The sequence below is a fragment of the Ambystoma mexicanum genome, chromosome 13, assembly GCF_040938575.1.
Source record: "Ambystoma mexicanum isolate Mex_15411 chromosome 13, UKY_AmexF1_1, whole genome shotgun sequence".
Classification (NCBI taxonomy): Eukaryota; Metazoa; Chordata; class Amphibia; order Caudata; family Ambystomatidae; genus Ambystoma; species Ambystoma mexicanum.
Genome location: NC_090938.1, coordinates 821,264,618 through 821,291,446, shown reverse-complemented (window position 1 = coordinate 821,291,446; position 26,829 = coordinate 821,264,618).

Here is a 26,829-nt window from a genome sequence, read left to right as displayed (position 1 = left end):
CTTGCCCTACCCCTCCCCCCCGGGCCTCCGCTCCAGCCACTGCCGCCACAGCCACCGACTGGTCCTGAGCTCGGAGGGGCGCCCAATTGGACCTGGGGCCGCCTCCTCCTTCCTCCCCCCCCTGTACAACACCCGCGCGGGCTCTCCCTCCCCGGCCCCCGCCGCGGACGGGTCGCCTGGGTTGAGGGCTGCCCGTGGGGAGGAAACATCGAGTGCGGGGGAGGCACTCGCGGCGGCTGGAAGAGGGAGAGGGGATATCTCGGGGCGGCCGGCAACGAAGACTGAACACCAGCGGGTCGGAGCGGACCTGCCGGGGGATTGCTCCTGACCCCAGGCGCTGCAACTTGAGGTTGCCTCCTAAAAGGAAGTGCAGCACAACTGGAATAGTGGAGGTGCTCACTCCAAACACCAGGGAAAAAGCACCCGCCACGCACTGGGAGAGAGGCCAAGGACTCGCCCCCGGACGCCTAGACCCAAACTTGCCACCTCGGCCGGAGTAAGCACGCCGACACATCCGGCTGGCGCCACCCTCACCGCCTGCATAATCACCCCTCCCGCCCCCTGAACTACATGATAAAACATGCCCAGGGTTGGGTCACATTGGACATAAGGCCAGACTGCGCAGGCCAAGGCCCGACAGGGGCAAAGCAACACGCTGGGGACCAGGGATAAGGCCACCAGTCGACAATCCACCGGAGGCCACAGAAATGGATCGAAGGCCTAAGGACCCCCCAGGAGGGAACCTCCGATCCAACGGAACCGCACCCAGTGCCACCCCCATAGGGTCAGAATGGGAAAGGATCAGCCCCGCAGGGGAACGACCCAAAACAAAATAAATACACGATGAGCACCCCGGCAGCTCTCCAGGACCCAACTAGTAGGGCGGACAACGAGTCAACGAAGGGGGAGGCGGCCCAAACGCTGTCTCTCACCGACATCATGGCAGCAATCAACGACTCCAGAGCCTCGGTAGAGACCAAAATAGATGGATTGGCCTCCGAGGTGTCCTTTGTGAGGCAAGACTTAAGGAACCTAACTACCAGGGTTGGGGAAGCAGAACAACAAATATCCGACACCGAAGACACAGTTAAAAACCTGGGAGACCGCCTTGAACAAATGGAACGGAAAATCACCACGCTCGAAAATAGAGCTGAAGACAGTGAGGGCAGGTCCCGCCGGAATAATCTCTGCATACTCGACCTTCCCGAGAAAGAGGAGGGGCCCTCTATGGAGCTCTTTCTGGAAGACTGGCTGGCAGACTTGATGGCTCCCAAGCAACTCTCTAAATTTTTCTCAATAGAAAGAGCACACAGAGTTCCGACGGGCAGACCAGTCCCGGGGGCCCCCCACGAACGATAATCGCAAAACTCATGAACTACAGGGACCGAGACACACTGCTGCACATGGCAAGGGCGACTGGCCCCATCACTTACAATGGTAACCGAATCGGGTTCTTCCCCGACTATACGAGAGAGGTCCAGAAGTCGCGACAATCCTACGACTCCATAAAAAAGAAACTGTCACCCCTGGGCATTAAATACGCACTCTTTTTTCCGGCAACATTCAAGGTATATCACAATGGCAAGGTTCATGTGTTCTACACCCCCCGCGAGGCCTGGGAGTGGTTGGAAACACAGGTCCTCTCTACTCCATGCCCGAATAAACCGGGTGGAAGCACACCCCGCAGGCACGACGGAGACAACGACCACCCCGCTGGACAGGTCACCCCACCACATGAAGAAGCCGGAAAACCCGGATCTCCGATCAACATGAGACACACCTGAAATTGTGCAACTACTCACCGATAGGACTAAGGAAGCGGTATGAGATCCTCACAGCCGGCGGCCCTGGAGGGGCTGTGGGGGAAGTGGACAACTAACACCTCTACGCCCCCTGAGGGGGACTCTTCACTGTTAGTTCTACGTTACGTTCAGTGGTTACCTTGAACCACACAAGTTGCGGGGTAGGGTCCTTCTGACCCCTCCCCCCGCCACCGAGTTGGGGCCTTTGCCCCTTTAGTAGTTTAAATGGTTAGGGGAACAGGTACTTCTGGTTGGGGGGAAGTGCAGGGTGGGGGGAGTTTGGGGGTTTTCTTGGGGAAGGAAGGGAAAGGCCTCATGTCACAAATACCAGCAGTAATGGTCAGCAAAACAGAAACTCAGAGAAATCCTTGCATAAGATATGAGAGGGACCGAAACATCCCCCCCACTGACCAGCATATACCTATCTACACGGACATGGCCTACGGTCCACAGGTTAGGGTTCTAGAGTTTGCACATGTAGTACACAAAATTGATCATCAAATAAGAACGGCAGGAGGGCTCAGATGTCAGTTACGCCTCAAAACGGCCGACAAAATAGAAACACAGGAAACACACCGCATCCTTCCATATAACCCCGAACCAAGACTCATGCCGATATAACACAAAAGAGACAAATATCTCTGTTGACCTGGAACGTAAACGGCTTGGGGTCAGGCATAAAGCGTAAACTGGTACTTCAATACCTTAACCGCCATTCCCCAGACATTGCATTCATAACAGAAACCCACCTGATCGGTACCAACAGTGGGCTCTTTAGAAAAACAAACTACCCACACACATACCTCGCCGGGTTCTCCAGAGGTTCTAGGGGAGTCATGATCCTCATACATAAAAGATTCCCGTTTATCACAAGGAAAGTCAAAGCAGACCCTCGGGGCAGGTTTGTGATGGTATTGGGGGAACTGCGGGGGGAGACTTGGGGCCTCGTGGCAGTGTATGCACCTCATGGGCAATAGGGGGAGATTTCAATGAGGTCATGGAGACAGCCTGGGACAGAACACACGTGGGCAGCAGAGCAGTAGACACCCCGACCAAACTCCGCACCTTTGCAGAAGCTATGGGGCTATCTGACACATGGAGGGCAGCCCACCCCACGGATCGGGGCTACTTGTTCCATTCCAACGCACACCGGTCCCTATCCAGACTCGATTATATTCTCACCGCCATGAACATGGCCCACCGACTATTATCTGCAGAACTCCTGGCGAGAGGGATCTCTGACCACTCCCCCCTGTTGGTGAAAATCAAGGGTCTGACAACAAAACAGGAACCCACCTGGCGCCTGAACACCTACTATTTAGGGATACCCGAAATACTAGAGGGGCTTGCAAATAAAACATCGGAATACTTCGACCTAAATGAGGAGGCGGTGGACTGCCCAATAATAAGGTGGGAAGCATACAAGACCGTCATAAGGGGGGAAGCAATTTCCTTGGTGGCAGCTCACCGCAAACAGCACATCGAGGCAATCTCCGAAGCGGAGGCCCAGGTAACTAGGCGAGAGGAGCAACTCCTTGAAGAGGGAACCCAGGAGGCAGGGAACACAGGAGGCACATGAGGCGTTGGTAACAGCCCAAACAATCCTGAAAGACAGGGCCTTAGACAACGCCCAAACCGCCCACTGGCTGGTCCGGAGCCAGATACACGAGAGGGGAGACAAAGCCACCAAAAGATTAGCCTGGCTGGAGCGTAGAGAGCAGAGTAAAGGACAAGTACGGGTCATCCAAACCCCGGACGGGGATTTACTAATGGGGGACGCGGAGATTGCCGGGGAATTTGCAAACTACTACAGAGAACTATACTCCCCGCAAATACGAGAACCCCCAATAAACATCCCAAACTTTCTGGACGCAATCACGATCCCCCGCCTCTCTGAATCCCAGATAGAACAGTTAGACACAGCCATCACCGAAGACGAGGTAGGGGAAGCCCTCTCTCAACTACAAACCGGGAAGACCCCCGGCCCCAACGGGTTCCCGGTAGAACTGTGGAAAAAACTGAGTGTAACCACAACGAAACATATGCACACCATGTTCCTCCGTAGCAGAGAACAGGGCACCCTCCCCCCAGACCTCCGAAAAACGACAAGAGTGGTGATCCCCAAAGCAGGGAAACCCCCGGAGCACTGCGCCTCCTACAGGCCTATCTCTTTAATAAATGGGGAGGCCAAAACACTAGCCAGAGTCCTCGCCGGCAGACTGCTGGGGGTGATGGGATCTCTAATCCACCCGGACCAGTGTGGATTTATGCCCGGTAAGTCCACACGAATGAATCTCCGCAGGGTCCAGATTGCTCTTGATCGGGCGGACGAGATCCCGTCCCCGCTGGCCCTCCTGGCGGTGGACTTTGAGAAGGCTTTCGACACGGTGGGATGGGATGCCCTGTGGGCCATAATGGAACGCATGGGCTTTGGACAATACTTTATGTCCTGGGTTAAGCTCCTTTACTCCCTTCCCGAGGCCTCTGTAAGAGTCAATGGGAAATCATCTGCCACATTCCCGCTGAGTAGGGGGACCAGGCAGGGATGCTCCTTCTCTCCCCTGCTGTTTATCCTCGCCATCGAGCCTTTGGCAATCCGGCTGAGAACTGATACACAATGGACAGGGTTCGCCTGGCCACGGGGCGGGGAGGAACGGGTCTCGCTGTGTGCGGATGACCTTTTGATATATTTGAGCAACCCAATAATCTCCTGCCCGATAGTGACCAGAACCCTGGAGGAATACCAACACTTCATGGGGCTCCGGGTCAACACACAGAAAACAATCTACTTCCCGGTACAGGGAGGAGAGGAAGCAATCCCATATCCCTGTCCGTACTCCGTTTCAATTCTGGGCTTCACCTACCTAGGCATAAGAATTAATAGGACACAGGAGGACTTCCCCAAACTGAACCTGCACCCGATAATGGAAAAACTAGAGAATGATGTCGGCCACTGGCACTCCCTCCCACTTTCATTACTCGGGAGGGCAGCACTTTTTAAGATGCTGGCACTCCCGAGATTTCTGTACATCCTCCAAAATGCCCCGCTCCCCATCCCGGCCACAACATTCGCAGATATCAACCGGACCCTCCGCACACTTCTCTGGGGAGGGAAACAGCCACGCATTGCCCTAAAAACGCTCTACCGCTCTGTGTGGGAAGGGGGTATAGGACTGCCCAACATCCCCACATACTACTGGGCGGCACAAGCGGGGGTGGCGAATGAATGGCTACACGGAGACCCGCTGCTACCACACATCCGAGTGGAGACACGAGACACTGGCCCTCCCTCCCCTCTGCATATTCTATACGATAGCCCAAGGAACCTAAAAGAGGCACTGACCGGGTCCCGTCACATAAAGCGAGTTTGGAGGGCGATACATAGATACTTAGGCTGGGAAGACAGACCAACCCTGATCCAACCTCTCTGGCGTAATGCACATCTCCCCGAAATACAAAAAATGGTCCATTTTGAAACCTGGGAGAGGAAAGGGATTTCCACACTGGCGGACATTGTCCAGGAGGGGCGACTGATAGACTTTGAAACCCTAGAGACGAGGCACGGGCTGTCACCCATGGACCGCTTTAGATACCTCCAACTTACGCACGCCATTAATACCCAATTCCCGAACCTGGCCAATATACCCGCCTGCTCTCCCTTGGAAACAAACATACTCCCACAAAGTATCCCACACAAGGTAACCTCCACCCTCTATCAGGCAATTAACTCCTTTGGATCCGGGGAGCTCGTCAACCTCAGGGATAAATGGGAACAGGACCTAGGGCGACTGGAGACAGAAGAGTGGGTGGAAGCCCTGATGTCCCCGCGGGAAATTGGGATCAATGCCAAACTCCGGCTGATTCAGCTCCGAATCCTACACAGGTCTTACTATTCCAGAACGCAAATGGCCACCTGGGGGGGGGGGATGACAACGCAGAATGTACCCGATGCAAAAGAGCAGAAGGTACCTTCTACCACATGTTGTAGGAATGCGGGGTGCTGCAGGAGTTTTGGACCACGTGTTTACTCCGCCTCTCCAGAATACTTGGTACCACAATCCAGAGAGACCCTAAACTTATCCTGCTAGGTATAGGAGGCGAAACTGACCTTAATAAACACGAAAGAATATTTCTAGGAGTAGCACTTGGTGCGGGAAAGAGACTCACGGCAGCCACATGGGGCTCAGGTGACAGGATAACCATTGACAGATGGTCCAATGAAATGGACAGATGCGCCTCCCTGGAGAGGCGAATTTACAATGCAAGGAGTTCCCCCCGTAAGTTTCAGAAAATATGGGGAAAATGGGAATTATAAAATGTTAAGGCCATAACAAGGGGCAGCGGCGACGCCCCGCGAAGCCACCGGGCGGCCGGTGCGGATTCTCGACCCCCACCCCGCCCTCCCTGCCGTACCACACAGAAGTCTAGAGTTATGTTATGCACTGCTATCTACTGCGACCTTGAATTTGGATCTCCTAATGTCTTCTGTGTACTCACGTTGAATGTGCTACCGTCTCTTTTTTCTTTTGTTCTCTGTTCAATAAACCAATAAAAAAAGATTTATAAAAAAAAATATAGGCTACATTTCCTTATGAATTAATATATCAAAGGGATTTTTATGGAGATTGATGTCATTTCCTAAGGGTTTGAATTTTCCTAATCCCGTGCAGGTTTTTCATCTCTGCAGCTATTTGTCTTATTTCCATTCCTCGTCATCCTGTTGGTGACACTTTTCCATAATTGATCGACAGATGGCTCTTGATTTCTTTAATTGTCGCTTCTGTCCATCTAATACAATAGCCCTGAATATTAACTTTATAGGTTCCCCCAAGAGAATCAGTTCTGACTAGCGAGGAGATTCTTGTCTGCCAAGATTGAACTTTATGGTCACTTGTATCATTTCTTTTTACCTCAATGGTGTGGTGGTTATCAATATTATCCATTTTTATAACATAATCTATATGAGAATGACTTACACCATTTGACCAAGTTCCCAATTCCAAAGCTCCATCAACTTTTTTATAAACTAGGAATTCTAGATCCAATGCTGTCATAAACTGAAGCCATTTTCGTGCTCTACAATTCCATTCAATATCTTCAAAATGAAGATATATAACGTATAGGTACCCTGCGATCATGACCTCTCCACTAGGGCTTTGCTCTTCCCATCGTAGTAGCAGCTCCCTTATAGTTTTTAGCACTTCATCTGTAAAATGACCCATAGGTGGGTCATACACATTGATTACCAAAATGTCGCTCAATGGAAAGGCTGAGATCTGCATCATCGCTGACAGAACAGAATGAGAACTATATTGACATGCATTAACCTTAATTGACATATTTGACCGCACTCCAATGGCTAGGCCACCACTTGCTCTGCCCTTATTAGAGGGAATCGCTTGGGTATATGATATTGTAAAACCACCTATAAAATAAGAACTTTGTGCCCAAGTTTCCTGTAGAAAAAAAAGATCAGTATCAATAATAAAAGCAAATCCTTTTGTCTTTCTAAAATATGAATTATATTCCTGGGTATTCTATTTCATTCTTTACTACAGTTTGTCAGTTAGCACAACATTGTATTGTCTCTGTCTCTGAGAGACCCATTGTTTTCAAAGCATAGATATTTGCTTTTTTCAGAGCCACCATTATAGGTGAGGAGAGTTCGACCAGTGCCCAATTGGATTCACTGCCCAGTCTAGGCAGCTCTATTTTAGTGATATTGCACAATGCACAATGTTATTGCCTTTAGTTAATTATTTTTTGAAAATAGTGATAACAGACATAAGCGATTCAGGAAAGGACTTTAGATTAAAGGGTTCTTCTCCTGGATCAATATGCATCTACCCAGGGCCAATATATTGTAAAGGATTCTAATCGGGCATCACACACTGGACCAGGACTCTTGCCCTTAGCCTAGGATGTAGCGCTCAATTAGAATACTTTTTCTTTATTTCCTAGAATTCAGATTGAGCTGGCACCCAACCTCTCTCACACCCCCTTTTACAAATAGCCCGGGTCACAATGGACCATTAACCAGGCTGGTGGGTGGAAATACGATATTTATTTATTTTAAAATACAAATGAAATCACACAATTTTAATATTGCGCTGCAATCACCAATGGGGTGATGCTTACAGAATAAATGATGAAATACACTTACTTTGACCTTCTACTATAACATATCCAAAGCACAAATGAATAGGAGCACTTTTACTATTCAAGTAGATGGCACCCGAGTTAAGATTTCCCCCTGCAATGTTCCCTCAAACTCCTATTAATCGAATTTTGAGTGGATAGAAAGGAGCAGCAAGGAGTCGGGGATACTGGGCAGAAAACAGAATCAAATTTTGAAAACCTTTGCAATTGCATAAATGACACTCAGAATTGGTAAATAATTCATGTAAACATGCGGTTGAGTAATGAGGTAAATATGATTTATCACAGTATAAGTAATGAAAAAACACAAGCAAATACAAGGCAAGGTATCAGGTAAGGGCAATAGACCAAATCAAAAGGAGGACTATTTTAGGGTAATATAACTGTGTATTGCCCAATTTCGTTTTCACACTAATAATAACACAGTTATATCGATTTGTAGAGAGTTTTTCAAAGAAAGGCCAGTATGCCTAATTGCGCTTTCCGAATAGTCTCTTTTTGCACTTGTGGTGTGCTAAAAGACACATGCTCTATCACCTTGACTTAGGCATGTGTTAGCTGCCCCCCAAATGAAGATAAACATTAATTTTATTAGGTTTTCTCTGGGTAGGCAGGTGCAGATGCAAATTAGTTAAAATTGTGGAGAATTTTCTTCAGCGAAGGTCTCTCTTGAGGTAGGTCGCTTCAGATAAAGAGAGGGTCCCTGGATATTTATAACAGGGTAACCCCGAATGGAACGAACAAAAACTGTGCGGTACGTTTTTTGCACTAGGTTAGAGTCGTTCTCCTAGCCGACCGGTTTCTGTGGTGCAAATAAGTGGGCCACATTCATCAGGGCTTATACATGACATCAGGTGTGTGCCAGTTGTTAGTCTCGTAAAGCAGCTCTGTCTGCATTTCTTGATGTCCTCTCCCTGTCGGGGTGACAAGAGGGAGGGAAGAGAGAGAGAGGGAAAACAGCTGTAAATATCACGTGCTGTCATTTCGAACTATTCGAAGACACTGCATCCAGAGGGGAAAAAGGCTTACCCGCTCCGTGTGATTTGGCGACTAAATCATGAACGGTGAGACGGCCCGATACCTGCGGGCCAAAAGGACAATAATTAATGTCTTACTTGATATCTGAATACTTCAGATCAGAAAGGTGACAGTACAAAGCGTTACTAAATGTTCTAACCAAATTGAGTAAATCTCCTGTCTAGCGCGACACGCACTCGGCGTTGTCGCTACACGTTTAGCAAACATTTATATAGGACATCCGGGTGCTCACTAGGGCCCGCTTGTCTGACAACAAGGGGAGGGGGGGTGGCTAAACCAGGTGTACTACAGGGGGCTTACCTCTGAGCAGAGTTCAGTCCGTATTACGAGCCGCGCGCGAGAGGGCTACGTCTGCGCGGGCCGTAATGGTACACTATTTATGTTGCCATGGGGTCGCGCGTTGTCACGTGATCACGTATGCCTGACTGGGATAGGCTCAATACTAGAACCACTGTCACAATTTGTAGATTACTTTTTGAAACCTGAAGTTACAAAGATGCGTTCATATCTGAAGGATACCACAGCTGTGCTAGAACTCATTAAGGACCGACCGTTTGACCCCACAGTGAACATTCTGGTGACACTAGATATTGAATCACTCTACACGAAGATTCCGCAAATGGCTACACTCAGAGTCATTGACAAAATACTACGGGAAAGAGACCCTCCGATGACAACCCCAGTCTCCCTGGTGATGCAATTGGCAGAGATTGCCCTAACTAAAAACTTTTTCATCTATGAGAACTCGTTCTATGAACAAATCTCCGGGACCGCAATGGGAGCTACCTTTGCCCCGAGTCTTGCGAACCTTTATGTAGCAAATTTTGAAGAAGCAATCATCTACAATTTAACCAATCCATGGCTACCCAATTTGGACCTTTGGGCTAGATACATCGACGATGTGTTACTAATCTTTAAAGGTACCGAACCAGAACTTGCAATGTTCATGATATGGCTCAACGGGCAGAACTCTTTTCTCAAATTCTCAGAGACACATAGTACTGAATCTGTACATTTCCTGGATCTCACTCTGGAGATACGGAATGCAACCATCATCAGCACAGTATTCAATAAACCTACGGACAGAAACTCACTTCTTACATATGGAAGTTTCCACCCCACCAGTCTGCGAAGGAACCTACCATTTGGACAATTCCTTAGATACCGGAGAAATTGCTCCACACTAGCAGACTACAATCGGCAATCAGCAAGCCTCGCAGCTAAACTCCGTAACAGGGGTTACCCTAAACGAATAATCAAACAGGCACGAAAACGTGCCAGCAATATCCCACGAGAAGTCACTATGGAACATCATGCCAAGCCCAATGAAGCCGAGAATACTATAACTGCAGTAATGAGCTTCTCCCCAATTGCCAACAAAATCAAGAAAGAGATTGTGAAATTATGGCCAATTCTGAACGTTGGCCAGCATAGTATTGGAACTCCGAGGTTTGCATTTAAAAGAAGGAAGAATCTGCGTGACACCCTGGTACATTCATATAGAGATAAAGAACCCAGATTGAACACACTGTGGGGGCAGAACCCAGCGACGGGCCACACCCCCTGTGGTACATGTAATGCCTGCTCAAGCACCAAGAGAACCACCTCCATCAACATAGGGTGGCACTATCCGTGGATTCAGAAAACCCTGACGAACTGCAACAGTAGCAACGTGATTTATATGATCACATGCCCATGCGGCAAACGCTACATAGGCATGACAACACGTCCTATAAAAACACGCCTTGCAGAACATAGATCTTGCATCCGCACTAAGAAGATCACGGCACCTATGGTAGAACACTTCCTAGCTGCTAAACACACCCCGGAAGATTTCACATGGACAATAATTGAAAAATTGCCCATCCCGACAAGAGGTGGGAACCTACAGAACCTACTGTTCAAACGTGAACAACTTTGGATATTCCGGCTCAAAACAGACAAAGACGGATTGAACGAAGCAACCAGCTGGCAAACTCTGGCTACTTTATGAATCTAACTGCCAGTTGGTTAACAACTATCCTGATCGACTGTTACAGGGAGATGATTCTGATGCACTCCGACTTGGCGTTCCTGATTGTGTTCGTGATAAGTGCTGTATGTGTGAATGGCTGCCTAGGATGACACATATAGGCATTTGCATCATTAATAATGATGGGAAATTGGGGTTTAATTCCACCCACATAATACTTGATGTTGAGTTCCTGGGGACCCGGCTCGCGGGGCCTGACCTAGCGATGGCCGCCGCCTCTTCTCTATGGGACGGCCATGTCAGAGTCAGGCATACGTGATCACGTGACAACGCGCGACCCCATGGCAACATAAATAGTGTACCATTACGGCCCGCGCAGACGTAGCCCTCTCGCGCGCGGCTCGTAATACGGACTGAACTCTGCTCAGAGGTAAGCCCCCTGTAGTACACCTGGTTTAGCCACCCCCCCCTCCCCTTGTTGTCAGACAAGCGGGCCCTAGTGAGCACCCGGGATGTCCTATATAAATGTTTGCTAAACGTGTAGCGACAACGCTGAGTGCGTGTCGCGCTAGACAGGAGATTTACTCAATTTGGTTAGAACATTTAGTAACGCTTTGTACTGTCACCTTTCTGATCTGAAGTATTCAGATATCAAGTAAGACATTAATTATTGTCCTTTTGGCCCCCAGGTATCGGGCCGTCTCACCGTTCATGATTTAGTCGCCAAATCACACGGAGCGGGTAAGCCTTTTTCCCCTCTGGATGCAGTGTCTTCGAATAGTTCGAAATGACAGCACGTGATATTTACAGCTGTTTTCCCTCTCTCTCTCTTCCCTCCCTCTTGTCACCCCGACAGGGAGAGGACATCAAGAAATGCAGACAGAGCTGCTTTACGAGACTAACAACTGGCACACACCTGATGTCATGTATAAGCCCTGATGAATGTGGCCCACTTATTTGCACCACAGAAACCGGTCGGCTAGGAGAACGACTCTAACCTAGTGCAAAAAACGTACCGCACAGTTTTTGTTCGTTCCATTCGGGGTTACCCTGTTATAAATATCCAGGGACCCTCTCTTTATCTGAAGCGACCTACCTCAAGAGAGACCTTCGCTGAAGAAAATTCTCCACAATTTTAACTAATTTGCATCTGCACCTGCCTACCCAGAGAAAACCTAATAAAATTAATGTTTATCTTCATTTGGGGGGCAGCTAACACATGCCTAAATCAAGGTGATAGAGCATGTGTCTTTTAGCACACCACAAGTGCAAAAAGAGACTATTCGGAAAGCGCAATTAGGCATACTGGCCTTTCTTTGAAAAACTCTCTACAAATCGATATAACTGTGTTATTATTAGTGTGAAAACAAAATCAGGTAAGGGCATACAGTTCAAAAAGCAACTTGAAGTGAAAACATAGTGCAGCCGAAATCACACAAACAGAATTTGCCTTTGCTAAATTGCACAGGTGTAAATGTCAAAAATGGTTTGAAAAATGGGTGAAATAGACAGAATCGGAATGCGTTTTTTAAGCTGGGTGATAGTTGCACATCACAGGGACAATATGAATGTGAAAAAGTGACTATAGCTGAATAACTGGATGAGATTTTCAATGTGAAAGGAGTTTCGGGAAAATAAAAGCAGTTAAAGAAAATCGGTTGGGAGAAAAAAGCGACAAGTGCTACTACAACTATATCTTTATAACTAGATTATCAAGAAGATAACGCTGCCCATGAAACAGGTTAAGCGACCGTCTAAAGCCCCTTCACGCTGCATGTCTCTTTATGTGGAAATTCATTATTTTACTCCAAATATGACTAAGGACTTATGTAAAGGACTAAAGGGATGGGAAAGAATGGTGCTAACGCTTGGAGATCAAGGACAGGATCCTCACAGAATTCTGACAGTTTGAACAAGTTATCAGGGTATTGATGGGATTACATAGAGAGTAGGACAAAGACAAGGTATCAAGATGGGGTATGCTATGTGTTGCTATAGGATGGGGAAATACAATCAGCACTTCAGTTTGGGATTTGGGACAGGCAACTGGGTTTCTGGACTCAAAGGCTCTGGTCAAAGCACAGCAGCAGTTCTCCTGACAAAAGACAGCTGGGCAAGGGTCTGGTAACAGTGACGCCTCCGCAGGATGGAGCGTGTAGCAGGCGGCACTAGAGAATCCCAACGCAGGCTCAGCCACCTTTCCCTTTTCTCCCTGAATTTAGTGGGATTTTGTTATGGGGTTTAGTTCTGAAGGGTGGTGCTGCCTGAATAGGAGGGCCTGAACCAAATAATCCTTTCCTTGCAGTCGAGTCTGGAATCTGCAGGGTGGATATGGAATCAGCAGGATGAATATAGAAAGTCTGGATACGGAGCAGCTGGAAAATTCAGAAGAGTGTCTTCTGTCTCGGTGAGCTTCCCCCTTTTTTATAAGGCGGGTGACATCACAGGTTTTATTGTTGGGCAGAACTAAGCTAAACCTACCCCTAAGAACCGGATAGGTCAGCCTATGTTGGTCGCCTCCTCAAGGAGGGAACTCAGTTTATGGGGTTGTGTTTTATGAGGTACAAGGCCATACCACAGTCATTTGTGCTAAAAATCAATTGTGACATAAATCGCCCATGTTTACAGTTGTGACATTTTTGCAAATTACATAGGCAAATTGCATATTTCATACAGAACATAGTATTCCAGCTCCCAAGTCTGCACGACATTGTTTTGAGCTTCTAATAATTTTTCACGATTTTTAGTGGGAACCGCTTCACCCAAAATTCCACAATTTTAGATATGTGTTCATATTATCATAGAGCATATTTCCATTCATTTGTAACCTTCCACCATATGATTCACATTTTCCTGGCGTTTGCGTCCCAAACATGCCATGGACAGCCACAATGGGCCTCATCATGAGTTTGGCGGTAACCCTTAAATCCATCGGTAGCGCTATTACCGCCGGATTTTAGGGTCCGCCAAATCACGGCTTCGGCTGATTTCCCCCAGCTCTTAGCTGGGCTGAAATCTGCCGAAATTTCATGCTCTTACCGCCGGCGGGAAATCCGCTGGCAGTAATAGTGCAAAATTTCCCCATTGAGCCCAATGGGGAATGGGGCATTCCCGAAAGGGCTCAATGGGGAATGGGGATTTCCCGTTCTGCCAAACCCATGATCAGGCGCTAATAGCGCCGGTGGGTTTGGCGGTAGGACAGATAACGCCAGCGCTATTAGCGCTGTCATTACTGCCCAACTTGTGATGAGGCCCATCTTGTTTTACAGCCACAAAAATTACATTTAAACTGTTAAACCTTTACATTCCTGCGTTGCCCGTTTGCCCGGTTGTAGAAATAACAGTCTTAAAGTTTATTCATTAAAATAGTGTTTTGAGCCAGATGGGCTGGCCTTTGTCCTCCAAATAGGGCCATTTCTTCCCAGGCTACCACCAGTTAGTTTAGCCCAGGGTTGCCATGGAGTATGTCTTTGGAGCTTCTCAGTTTAAGTGGATGGGAGGTGTCACTTCCAAGAGTAAGACATAGATGTCCTGGAACTCTATTGGAGCCCAGCCACAAAGTCTGATGAGCATGTTACATTCTTCCTCTTGGTCATTCAAGGTTTCCAGGGGGGTGGCTCCTTATGGTGGAAGGCCACTCCTGTTGCCAGCACACAAATGTCCTTTGAAGCCAAGCAGGAAAACCTGTTTGGCTGGTTCCCCAGTACAGCCAATGCGTTTATTTATTTATTTAGTTAGTTTTCCTGATCCCAAAAGGCAAGGCTGTTGGAATTAAGCATGGAATTAAGCATCATATTAGATTTTAACCAACCCCCCCTTACATTTCTAGGCAAGGAGAGGGCCTTATTCAACATTACACTTTTAAAACAGATATTTTCATGTTTGCAAAAGCACATTTTGACACATGGTGAATTCTGCTGGGATGTCCCTTTCAAATTCGCTTTTCTCTTCTATCTGGATTCCAAACATTGTTTGCAGCCCTAGTCAATTTCTCTTACATAGCAATCTGTCTAAGGCACAGGTCCACTGAAATTGACATATGCACAGAGAGCTAGGGCTTCTTTTGAAGAGCTTATTTTTGACATTTTGTAGCATAAAAGTCAAGCGTTTTTCTGTACGACTGAGAGTAAAGTTTCTGGTGATTTACCAGATCTTGCCCGACACAGCCTGTCATTCAGTGAGAAATGCTCTTTTGCTGGAGCACAACCTGAATATGGATGGGCATAGCTGGGTCTCACTGGATCAGAACTGTGTAATGCTGAACAGACAAAAAAGAGCATCAGGGCAGCATCATTTTAAATGCCAAATGTTACCTTTTTCAATGGGAAATTTTGAGCTAGCAGCAAAGCAGCACTGCTTTTCAATTCTCTTCTTTGTTGCACCTCAGAAAACACACTGGCAACCTTTCTCGGTGTGCTCCCTGTTTCATCTTGCCTAATAGGTGCTTGGCAAGATAGTGCAGGCTTAATTTTTGTAGATGCAAAATGCAGTTTTGATGCGAGGCAATGGTGTTCAAAGGAGCTGGTGTAGCCATTCTGTTGGTAACTGCTGAAGTGCAGCTTAGTGATGGAGGGGAATTCTGCTGGGTGGGGAAATGTACCCCACAAATTCACCCCGACTCTCCTGAGACTTCTTGTTGAGGGAGAGTAGGGCAAAGTGGGGTTCATCAGGTGGAGTCCTTCTTCCATCAGGGAGTGGTACACCACAATCCTCCCATTGTCTTTCGTTAGAGTATGGCGCGACACCCACAGCTTTTCCTTCGGTCCTTCTTTGTGGTGTGGAGCGACACCTCCAGATTTTCCTTCGGTCTTTCCTTTCCAGGTCCCCGGGAAAGCCCCCCTTGGTCTATTAAGGAGTGGAATCATTACGAATCTAGTGAATAAATAAGAACCGGTTACAACATTTTTCCCACTGACTGCCTTCCCAGAAGGTTGACAGCAGTGGGACACACATGCATTACGATCATTACAGTACTCAGACAATAACAACAAATAATCCCTCACAAGACACAGATAATTATTGATATTTTTCCTAGAATTTTTGGGAATGAAGAAAAGTACTCCCTGTTAGATAGATATACTTATGAACCTACCTGTTTCCTTCGGGTTCTTCATTTTCTTGTTCTCATTCTCCAGATGTCTCCTCTATTTGACTTTCTCTTGGCTCCTCAATCAGCTGCAAAGTGTGCCTAGGGTGACACCTCTTTAACTGATTAATATGGACCCATTTCTCTTCTGCCAACTTTCCTTTGGGGATGTGGATTCTGTAGGCGAGAGGTGAAATCTTATCTACTGTTTCAAAAGGACTGCGCCAGCTAGGAAGACATTTCTGCTCCTTGGTCTGGTTCCTTTGGAAATTGTACAAGTAGACCCTGTCCCCTACTTGGTATTCCTTTTTGGTTGTTTTTAAGTCATATTGGCCCTCATTACAGCACCGGCGCTAAACCATGGTGCTATTAGCACCATGGTTGGTGCCGGTGTTGTAACGGGTCTTCCAATGGTTCAATGGGGAATTACCACCCCATTCCAAGGTTGGCGGGGCGGTAATTCCCCATTGAACCATGGCCCTTCCCCATTCCCATTTTCGCCCCATAGGGCTCTATGGGAATGGGGAAGGCGCTAAGTATGGTACCGCAAATTGCGGTACCGTACTTAGCACCAAGGTCCCTTTGCGGGTCCCTACTTTAACAGCTGGTGTAGACCAGCCGTTAAGGTCGGGTCCCGCAAAGGGACCTCGTAATTAGGCGCTAATGGGTTAACGGCGCTGCAGCCTTTTATGGCGCCGTTAACCCATTAGCGCCAGGGTCGTAATGAGGCCCAGTCTTCATCCACTCTGCAGATTTTTCCAGATTCCGCTGAGCATACGCAAAAGCATGTTGAAGGTGTTTTCTTAGATTCTCAACATATTCATGAGTTGTGTAGGCGTTTATCAGTGTCTGCTCTTGTGTTCTATGGAGCAGATGCTGAGGTAGCACCAGCCTTCGTCCAGTCATTAGCTCAAATGGAGACATCTTGGTTGCAGAAGATGGTGTAGATCTGATGGCTATCAGGACATGCAGTTATCTGATGTCCCAACTTGGCCCAGAATCGGCCACAAACTTTTTTTAGAATTATCACAATTGTTTTATTGTACCTCTTAACTCCCCCACTAGAGGACCGCAGTATGCAATGTGAAGTTTCCTTTTTAACCCAAGTATCTCCCACATCTTTGTCATCACTTCGCTGGTGAAGTGACTACCTCAGTCTGACTCAGTCCTTTGGGGTAGGCCAAAACGTGAGAAGATGTGGTTGATCATCAGGGCAGCTGCTGTTTCTGCCTTGCAATTTGGGGCCGTGAGACATTCCACCCATTTGGTAAACAAGCATGTTACGGTTAACATGTACTTGTTCCCCCTAGAGGAGCGAATCATGGGCCCGATGAAATCTACTTGTAAATCTGACCAAGGCAGTGTCATCCCCCTCTTCTGGAGGGGAGCTTGGTGTGTGAGGGAGGTTGGCTAAAATTGTGCACACACAAGACACCCCTTCAGGTATTGGTCGAGGTCCTGCCCCATGTGTGGCCAGTATGCAACCTCCCGCAAGATTTCTAGAGTAGTGTGAAACCCCTGATGACCGGCTGTAGCTGCGTCATGGGCGCGACTTACCATCAGGCTTCGGAATGAGGTAGATACCATCCACTGGTCACATCCAGAGATGGATCTCCTTACCAACAAACCGTCTTGGATTCGGAACATTTTTGGACACTTCATCAACACCCTGAGGTCCTCTTTCCCAATGTAATCAGTATTCATCAGAGGAAAGTTCTCAGGGTCCTCAATGTGTTGATAACATTTCCCAATAATTGGATCCCCTTTTTGTGCTGTGATTAAATCAGCATCTGGGGTCTCCTTACTCCACTGGGCAGTTGAGAGTTCATTGTGAGCATTTGTCTGGGACCTCGTGACAGCAGTGACATGGATTTCCCCCAACAGGGACTCCATCTCGAGGAGAACCCCCTGGAGGGCTCTGGTTTTGGCCAGCTGATCAGCTGGGTCGTTTCCAGTTTTGTCTGGACCATCTATTCGGGAATGACCCTTAATCTTTTTCCAATAGATGGTCATCCCATTAGAGATGACCAGATCATCAATATTTTGTATAAGCTTGCCATGTTTAAGTGGTTTGCTATTAGCACACAGTATGCCTCTGGTTTTCCAATTAACCAGGTGCTCCACGAACCCGTTCTGGACATAATCGGAATCGGTGATGATGACCAGTTGATGGAGTTGGTGTTGGACAGTAGTGAGGATGGCTTGATGAACTGCCATCAACTCCGCCACCTGACTACTGTGGGACCGATTCTGTACCCAGCGGAGGGTTCCGGGGCATCATTCACCCAGGCATTCCCAACGCCGGCCACCAGTTCCCTTTCCCCGTTGTTGTCAACATGGTAGGAGCACCCATCCACATAAACTGTGGGCATACCCTGGAACTTATCTTCTTCATGGGCTTTGAGTGGGAAATTCAGGTACGCCTCCATGTTGTCCTGGGTTTTAAGACTTTCGTCCTCGAGACAGTTTTCTCTGGTACAATCATGCTAGTCAGCCAGACCTTGCACGAGGAGACTCTTCTTGTTTTGGCCATATCTGACCTCCACAGGAAAGTCTTGCATGGAACAGAATTCAAGAAGTAATTCTGGAATTACTCACATTTCCGGCCCGGATTCTGTCACTTTGGCGGTATTGCAGAGGCTGGTGTGGAGTCTCCACTATGATGTGTTCCCCCTGGATGAACGGGTGGTAATTTTTCAATGCCCACACTGTTGCCAGGTGTGCCTTCTCCCAATCATTGAATTTTTCCTACACAGAGGATAAAGTCTTGCTTGCATAGGAGATGACTTTATTGACATTGTCATGCTTTTGATATAATACTGCTGTCAAGCATGTATTCGAGAATCCTGTCTCCAAGAAGAACTCCTTGTTTTTGACACAGTGAGCTAGACAAGGCGCTTGTGGGAGACTTCTTTTGAGTGGTTTTACTGCCTCAACTTGTCCTGGACCCCACTCCTACTTGACTCCCCCCTTCAACAAATGGATTAGGGGCCTTGTGACCTTGGCGTAATCCTCAATGAACTTCCTACTGTAATTAGTCAGTCCAAGGAGGCTCCTTATCTTACGCAGAGTTGTGGGTTTTTTTAGTTTTAGGAGTGCTTTCACTTTCCTCTCCTGGGGACAGAGCTCCTCAGGAGTTATTTCATGTCTTAAGAAGTTGACATGGTTACTGCACCACTTTGCCTTTTGGAAGGACAGTTTTGCTCCGGCAACCCTCAACTGGGTCAGAACATAACGGATTTCCGCTATATGTTCCTCAACAGTTGAGCTGTTTATCAGGACATCATCCACCTAGGCCAGGTTACCCCTTTCATCCAAGTCGGGCATGGCCTTGTGTAGGAAGATGTTGAATTCATTGCCGGAGTTTATGTATCTGAAGGGAGTCTGGGTCCATGTGTACTGCTGCCCCCTGAAGGTAAAGGCCAGCTTGTATTGGTCCTCCCTACTGACGGGCACGGTCCAGTATCCATTTGTCAGGTCAATAGTGGTATATACCTTTGACCCCTGGATCTGGGCCAGCCGTTGGTCAATGTAGGGGAGAGGCCCTCGGGAAATGTGGACCTGTTTGTTTAGCTCCCTAAGGTCTGCGCAGTGTCTCGATTGGCCATTTGGTCTTAAAATCCCCAGCACTGAATTATTAAAGGTGCTGTGGACTGGACAAATTATCCCACAGGACTCAAGGTTTTTTGATGATTTCTGTCAGGGACTCCATGGATCCGAGAGGCAAGCGATATTGCTTTACAAACACAGGGGTCATTCCAGGGGCTGTGGGAATTGTTGTGTTATGGATCTCGTTGCGACTACAGTTGTACGAGTCCACAGCAAAGTGATCTTGAAAATCTAAGAACACCTGTTTCAACTTTTGCTCCTCAGTCTCACAGGCATTAGGTAGGTTGCCCCGCTCTTCAACCATTTGCCTGAAGCCTGGAAACACTTTGGGTTTTGCTATCTCAGCGGCCTCCTCCATGCGGGGTGGAAAGCTCTCTGGTTAAAGTGTTGACCGGGGCAGAGGGTTTCAGGTAGGAGAGGCTGTCATTGCGGACCTGGAAGATCACCTCATCCTGCCTGATGTCACTGGTCACCTCTTCCCATAAGGGCAGGAAGAGTACACCAGGAAATTACCCCCTTGCTGGGTGAAGATCCTGTCTGGTGCTATGTCATTGTAACTGTCATTGTCAAAGCAGTCATTGGGGATTGGTCTATCAGTTCATTTTCTAGATTCATGGAAAAATGTCAGTCATCAACCGCCATTCCAATAATGGTGATTGCGCCCAGAGTGATACTCCTGAGGTCGCTGTTATCCCCCACTATTGGAATGGTGTTGCGTTCTACATTGACTAAGGGTGTTGGTTTTAACCCCAACCCCTACTGTTGGAGATGGGCATTGAGGTGTACATATGCGTCAGGATTTTGAAGTTTCTGTCCTCTTTTAATTTTGAATTCAAGTGGAAATTGTTGGGTCCGTCCTGGAATGGTGACCTCCTCTCCAATTTGAACTTCAACCGCATATGGCAGCAATTTGGCCAAACAAAATGCTTTTTCAGAATCATCAAAGCCCATGGGATTGCCCTCTAGTCGGGACCAGGCCTTGTAATTTATCAGGTCCAAATTAATTGCAAACCGATTGAGAATGTCACTGCCTAAATAGAATGCAGCAGGGATATACCGCACAACCCAACAATTATGTTCTATGCTTTTGTTACCTATAGACATTTTGAGCATACACCTGCTAGGCAGGAGATGTTTGGAATTGGGAGTTTCCAGGCCCATTTCCCACTTATCGATCAATTTAAATGTGGGAATGGCTGGATCTTTTGGGATCTTTCTGAACATGGCTTCGCTGATGAAGCTCTTTCCGTTGTTCAAGCACACTCGGGCGAGAACAGACTCCTTCCCCTCATTTAACTGATTAGGGAGGAACAACTGTTCTCTAATTTTCTGAATGTCAGCTAAACTTTGAGGTGGTTTCTCATCACTTTTGACTATAGAATTGGGATTTTCAGATTGTGAATCAGTATAAAATTTCGAAGTATTTCCTTCACTGTGTGGAATGCCACTTAAAACTGGAAGGGAGGTTGATTTTCAGGAATGGAGAGGAGTTCCCATCACCAGTTTGTTGTCCTACAGCAATTACTATGGCAATAAGCCACGAGGTGGCGGGCCAATACCGCCCCATGTAATGCCCCCGGGGCGAGTTATAGGCCTGAGCAAAGCTTATTGCCATTAATACCCCGGCCTGTTAAACCGGGGAACTAATTGCTTTTTTTTCTGTTCCGAAAAGACGTGTAAAAAAAAAAAAAAAAGGCAACAAAATGGCCGCCGCCATGGAAAGGGAAAACGTAGTCCGTTTTCCCTTTCCATGACGGCCATCGGGAGCGGACGCGCTGGGAACAGAAGTGTTCCCAGCGCGTTCGCTTCGAAGAACAGAAGAAAAAAAAGGTAAGTGGGGTCGGGAGGGGATGGGGAGGAAAAAAAAAAAACGTACCGCTTTCTCCGGCGGGGGACGATGGAAGCCTCCAGCCGTGTGGAGGCTTGGAGCGAGTCTCCACACGGCTGGAGGTTTCCATCGTCCCCCGCCAGAGACCGCGGGATAGAAGGTAAGTGGGGTGGGGAGGGAGCAGGGAGGAAAGGCTGGGGAAAAATAAAAATCTTACCTGAGTCCCCGGCGGGGGACGAAGGAAGCCTCCACCCTTGGGGAGGCTCAGAGCGGGGATGGCCCTGCTTCGCACCTCCTCATTGGCTGAGGGGATGCCACGCCCCCTGCCCAGGACAAGGCGGCTGGAATCCCAGCCGAGAATCGAAGGATTCTCGGCCGGTAATGACCCGGTGAGAGCCAATCAGAATGCTTGTTGCATTCTGATTGTCTCTCGCCAGGTACTAATGTGACGTCAGGTATTTGATTATTCTGGAAATGAAACTCAATATGATCAAATGTTTGTTCAACCATGTGGCATGTGGCATGTGCCATTAAACTAACATGGTTGACACTCTGTTTATTGGCCTGTTAGTCTGAGTGCAGAGTACCTTGTTCACACAGTCTATTAGGAGAGACAACCTGCGAAGGATGTAATTCCCGAGTAGACAGGATGTTCCCTCTAGAGTTACGACTATGACCGGATGTTTCACCTTATGTCGCCCAATTTTTATTTCCAAATCTGCTGTCGCCTCGACATGAATTTCATTCCTGTCGAAGTTCTGGAGTTGTCCACGAAGAGGGGTGAGAGGGATCTGGTGTCTCTCCCCCCTTCCTGAAATTAGCTGCTCAAAGGCCCTTTTTGACAGAGAGTGGCTTGGGATCCAGTGTCAACCAATGCTAAAAATGTACATGGCCCTTGCACTTGGATGGAGGCATAGAATCTCCCCTCCTTCTCCTCAAGCTGGCAAAGGTAATGGGCATTTTGGGCAAGATGGGTGGTCAAGTTCTTTATTTTGGACTCCAACACAGTGGAGTTTTGGACAATTTTTTGTGCCGGAGTCTGGGAATCTGTAATAAATATGTGGCATCCTGAAATAGATGGGATTTTGGAATCCCCTGTTTCCCTTAGCTCTGTGCTGCCCCCTCTTACCGGGTGGCGGTCACTACAGCCAATTTGTGTGGAGGATCCCTCCATTACTATTCTCTTCTCAGGATGACAATTCTGAGGTTCAGGGATGGGTGACTCTGAATCCGTCCCCACACCCACCCAGTCTTCATTCAGATCACTTGGGACCCATTTTCCTTTGGGAAGAATTCCCCCGTCCCTGAAGGAGAAGATTCTTTTCCCAGAATCCTCTAAGGATCCTTCTCCTTCAAACTGGAGAACACTAACTTCCTCCACAAAATGACCTTTTTGATGTATTTATTTCTCCTGCCCACCCTCTGTTCCCTGGGTTGCAGATTTTCAGGGGCAAGAGATTTTAGTTCTGGTTCCAGGGTGTCTATGGGCTTTTCACGGGTGAGGAAGGAAGCTACCTCTAGGGCTTTACACCCCCCTTCCTCCCGTGCCTCCTCCTCTGGAACCAGTGAGTTGTCAGGGTTCTCTCCCCGTCATTGTTCTGGGGTGCCAGAACCTTGGTTTGAGGGGTTCTGAGCCGCCATGTTCATCTGAGGGTTCTGCTGAGCCCTCAACATGCAACCCAGATCCTGTGTGAGGTTCTGGACCTGGCGCTCCAGTTGGGACACCTGTTCCGGCTGGTATGGGGGTCTTTGTTCATACCTAGGTGTTTCACGGGAAGGGTAACTATCCCTTCTCCCAGAGCACCCTGGGTATTGGGGATTTTGGTAACCCTCCACCCTTGGTCTCCCCTCTCCTGGATTGGGTAGTCTGGGCTCCTGAAAGCGGGGAAAGAAAGGAGGGTTGTCCTGCAGGTTGGGGTTTTGTGGATTCCGGGGAAAGAAACTTAACCCAGGATTTGGGGGATTACAGCCCTCCTGAGGGAAGTTAGGGGGGGCGTTTCCCGGGGCAGTACTTGGGCTGGGGGAATGCATACATACCCCAAGATAGGTTGGTTGCTCTTGTATCTGGGAATTATGTAATCAGGAGAGTTAGGGGTCCCATTGGCGGGATTACCTCCGTGACTGCCACCTTTTACTGATTGATCAGACGGCCTTCTTTGCCTCTGATTTTGCTGGTTTTGGGTAGCTGCATTTTTAGGGCCCGCCATTTCTAGGTCCAAAATGGGGGCAACCTTCACCTCCGCCACCTTAGCAGCAGCGGGGGTGTTGGTTGTATTATTTTTTTTACCTGATTTTTATTTTCTGCAGGTTTTTGGACCTCATATATCTGGGTAGCCTGCTCTATTACCCAGTCCAGGGATCTTTTATCATGAAAATCCTTCACCAGCTGGGTCATGTTGTCTTTTGGTAGCACATGACAATAAGTGGTTATAAACTCTCTTCTATCCGTGCGCACCCTCCTGGTAGTTTGTGCAAAGGTGCGTTTTAGCTCCTGCACAAATTCTCGTGGGCCCTGATCTTCTCCGCATTGTAAATTTTAGGCCGCTTTGCGAGCCTCTTGGGAGTTTTTGTGGGCAGAAAAGTGCTTCAAGATGACCGCCTTGTTGGTCTGAATTATTCTGTCGTTGTAGGGCTAAGTCCTCTTTTATCAGTTTAATATAATTTTTAAATTATATCTCAGAATCTTAGCTCTTTTTCAATTTTTCTTCCACTAATTTTAATTCAGGCTGGATTTTGTTAAAAAGCCCAGATTGGTTTTACGCATGGGTTCTGTTTTCTTCATGTTTTGCCTGCATAACTCCTATATGGAGATACAAATAGGCTGTGATTCTGACCATTTTAATCTGCTCCTCTTTAATTTACAGAGTCATGTACAACTCGCTCAAAGCTTGATGTAATAGGCCACCGTCCTGCCACGTCTCCATGTCCATGACGGTGACCTGTTGCATCATTTCGTCTAGCCAGACTTTCTCATCTTGCTCTCGTCATTCTCCTCTGACAAATAACTTGTGCAGAAGGTGCTCTCTAGCCATGTTGATCTCTACTCTGGCCATTTTGGAAAGTGTTATTTCTTTATTAATTAATTTCTATAAGGTTAACCTGTATTCTGTTGCTTTTTGTCTAGTTTGGGGTTGATTTCGATTTATTTTATACACAGGCCTAGCACTTAGGTTCTTTGTTTTGGGAGGTGCTTTTGACAGCGTAACACAGCTTTCCAGCCACACAAAGTATCACTACCCTGAAGGTTAGTCTGCTGTGTTAAGCTGCTATGGGTGGCAACACTTACCCAATCCCCGGCACGAGCCTCCAAGCTGTAAAGGATTCCAATCAGGTATCACACACCGGACCAGGACTCTTGCCATTAGCCTAGGATGTAGCGCTCAATTAGAATACCTTTTCTTTATTTTCTATGAATTCGGATTGATCTGGCACCCAACCCATCTCACACCTCCTTTTACAGATACCCCGGGTCACAATGGACCATGAACCAGGCCGGTGGGTGGAAATACGATATTTATTTATTTTAAAATTCAAATGAAATCACACAATTTTAATATTGGGCAGCAATCACCAATGGGGAGATAAATACAGAATAAATGATGAAATACACTTAGTTTGACCTTCTACTATAACATATCCAAAGCACAAATGAATAGGAACACTTTTACTATACGGGTAGATGGCACATGAGTTAAGATTTCCCCCTGCAGTGCTCCCTCAAACCCCTATTAATCGAATTCCCAGCCACAGTATATGGATCCGGTGATCCGGCTGCCGCGGGGTGCCCCCTGTGGTACACCATCTGCGCATTAACAAATGTATGGTCTGCCAGGTGACCCCGCCCATTAGTGTGGACTGCCCGAAAGCCAAAGAGCATGCCGCCACATTGGCGACGAGGGGTGGTCTGTACCCACGCACTGGCGTGCGTGTTGCCAGAAGCCTCGGTGCTGACCAAGGAGGAAGAAGAACGGTGTTGGCCGCACAAAGGAGAGAGGCGGTGTCAGCCACTGGAGCCGCGTGATGATGGCCATGGCCTGTGGTGAACGCCGGGCCTGCGGCAGTAATGGTGGGGCGTGCTGCAGCCCAGCTGGAAAAGGGGCTGCATGTTATCGCGATCAATATGTGCACATGGAGTTTAGCTGTGTGAGTGGTAGCCATGAGAGGGGATCATAATAGGTATAAAACACACATATAATGATCTACATGTATGGGAAATATTTTTCAAATTTTGTAAAAGATGTGAAATATATGAGGTGTGGTTGCTCTGTGTATCATGGGTCTTCGTATTGTGGATTAATTAGAAGGGTGTTATCGCAAAGGCTGTAAAGGTCCATCAGCAGTCAGGGAACAGGTTTTGTAAGTTGGCGAACAGGGTTGCTGTGGTCAGTTTGCAGATGGCTCAACTGCTGGAAGGCGAAGGGAAGATATGATCTCTGGTAAACAGGAGAGCTCATTGTTGTAAGGGATAGGCATTTGTGAAACTTGTGGGGTCAATTGAACAGGTGGCTTCTCCTTGCTGAGAATAGCAGTAATAATTTACAGGAGAGCAATTGTGTTGTCAGAGAGTGGGCAGAACTCATGTGAATAGGAGAGGTCAGTAGTCATAAAAATTGGACACCAGACAGGTTTGGCCAATGCGGTTAGCAAACATGAATACATAAAAAGGGAATTTATGTGTCTTTCTCTCGTCTTCGTGTGCTTAGGTATTTTTAGGGCAGGTCTGTGTGTGTCATTAATTGGAATCCTGTTGGTGAGTAACTAAGAGGCAAGGCTGCCACCAAATATGGAGAGGTCTTTGGGAAGGGGTGTGTTGAAAAAGTAAACCTTGTAATTATATGTTTTAGGGTATTGTGTTATAATGTCTGTGTCCAATGTACTGTGTGGGTTTTAGATTTCTCTGCACAGGGCAACCAATTATGTTTGGGGGATGCCTTTGTAACAGTATCTGAGGTAGTGTATTAACTGTTGCAAACTGTATATAATATGTGTTCTTTGTATGGTTCAGGGAGACCAGGGTTAGTGTGAGTGTTAGATGTCATCTGAGCCCACCACCCCGGCCATCTGTACAATAAACTTGCTTTATGGACAAAAGGTGCACTTTGTAATTCTAGAGGTGGGCCTAATTTCGGTAAAGGAGTGGAGCTAAAGGTCCATGCCTACACCTCCATCACAATGCCTGACGCTGGCCCAGCTCAATCAAAACCTGTCCATTTGCCAGTGTGGCCTGTGTCCATGTCACTTTGCCTATTATACCTAAAACATTTTGAAACAGTTCAAAAATATCATTGCTCCCCTCTTCTTTCCACGTAGCGTGAACTGTCGTCCTGACATCTGG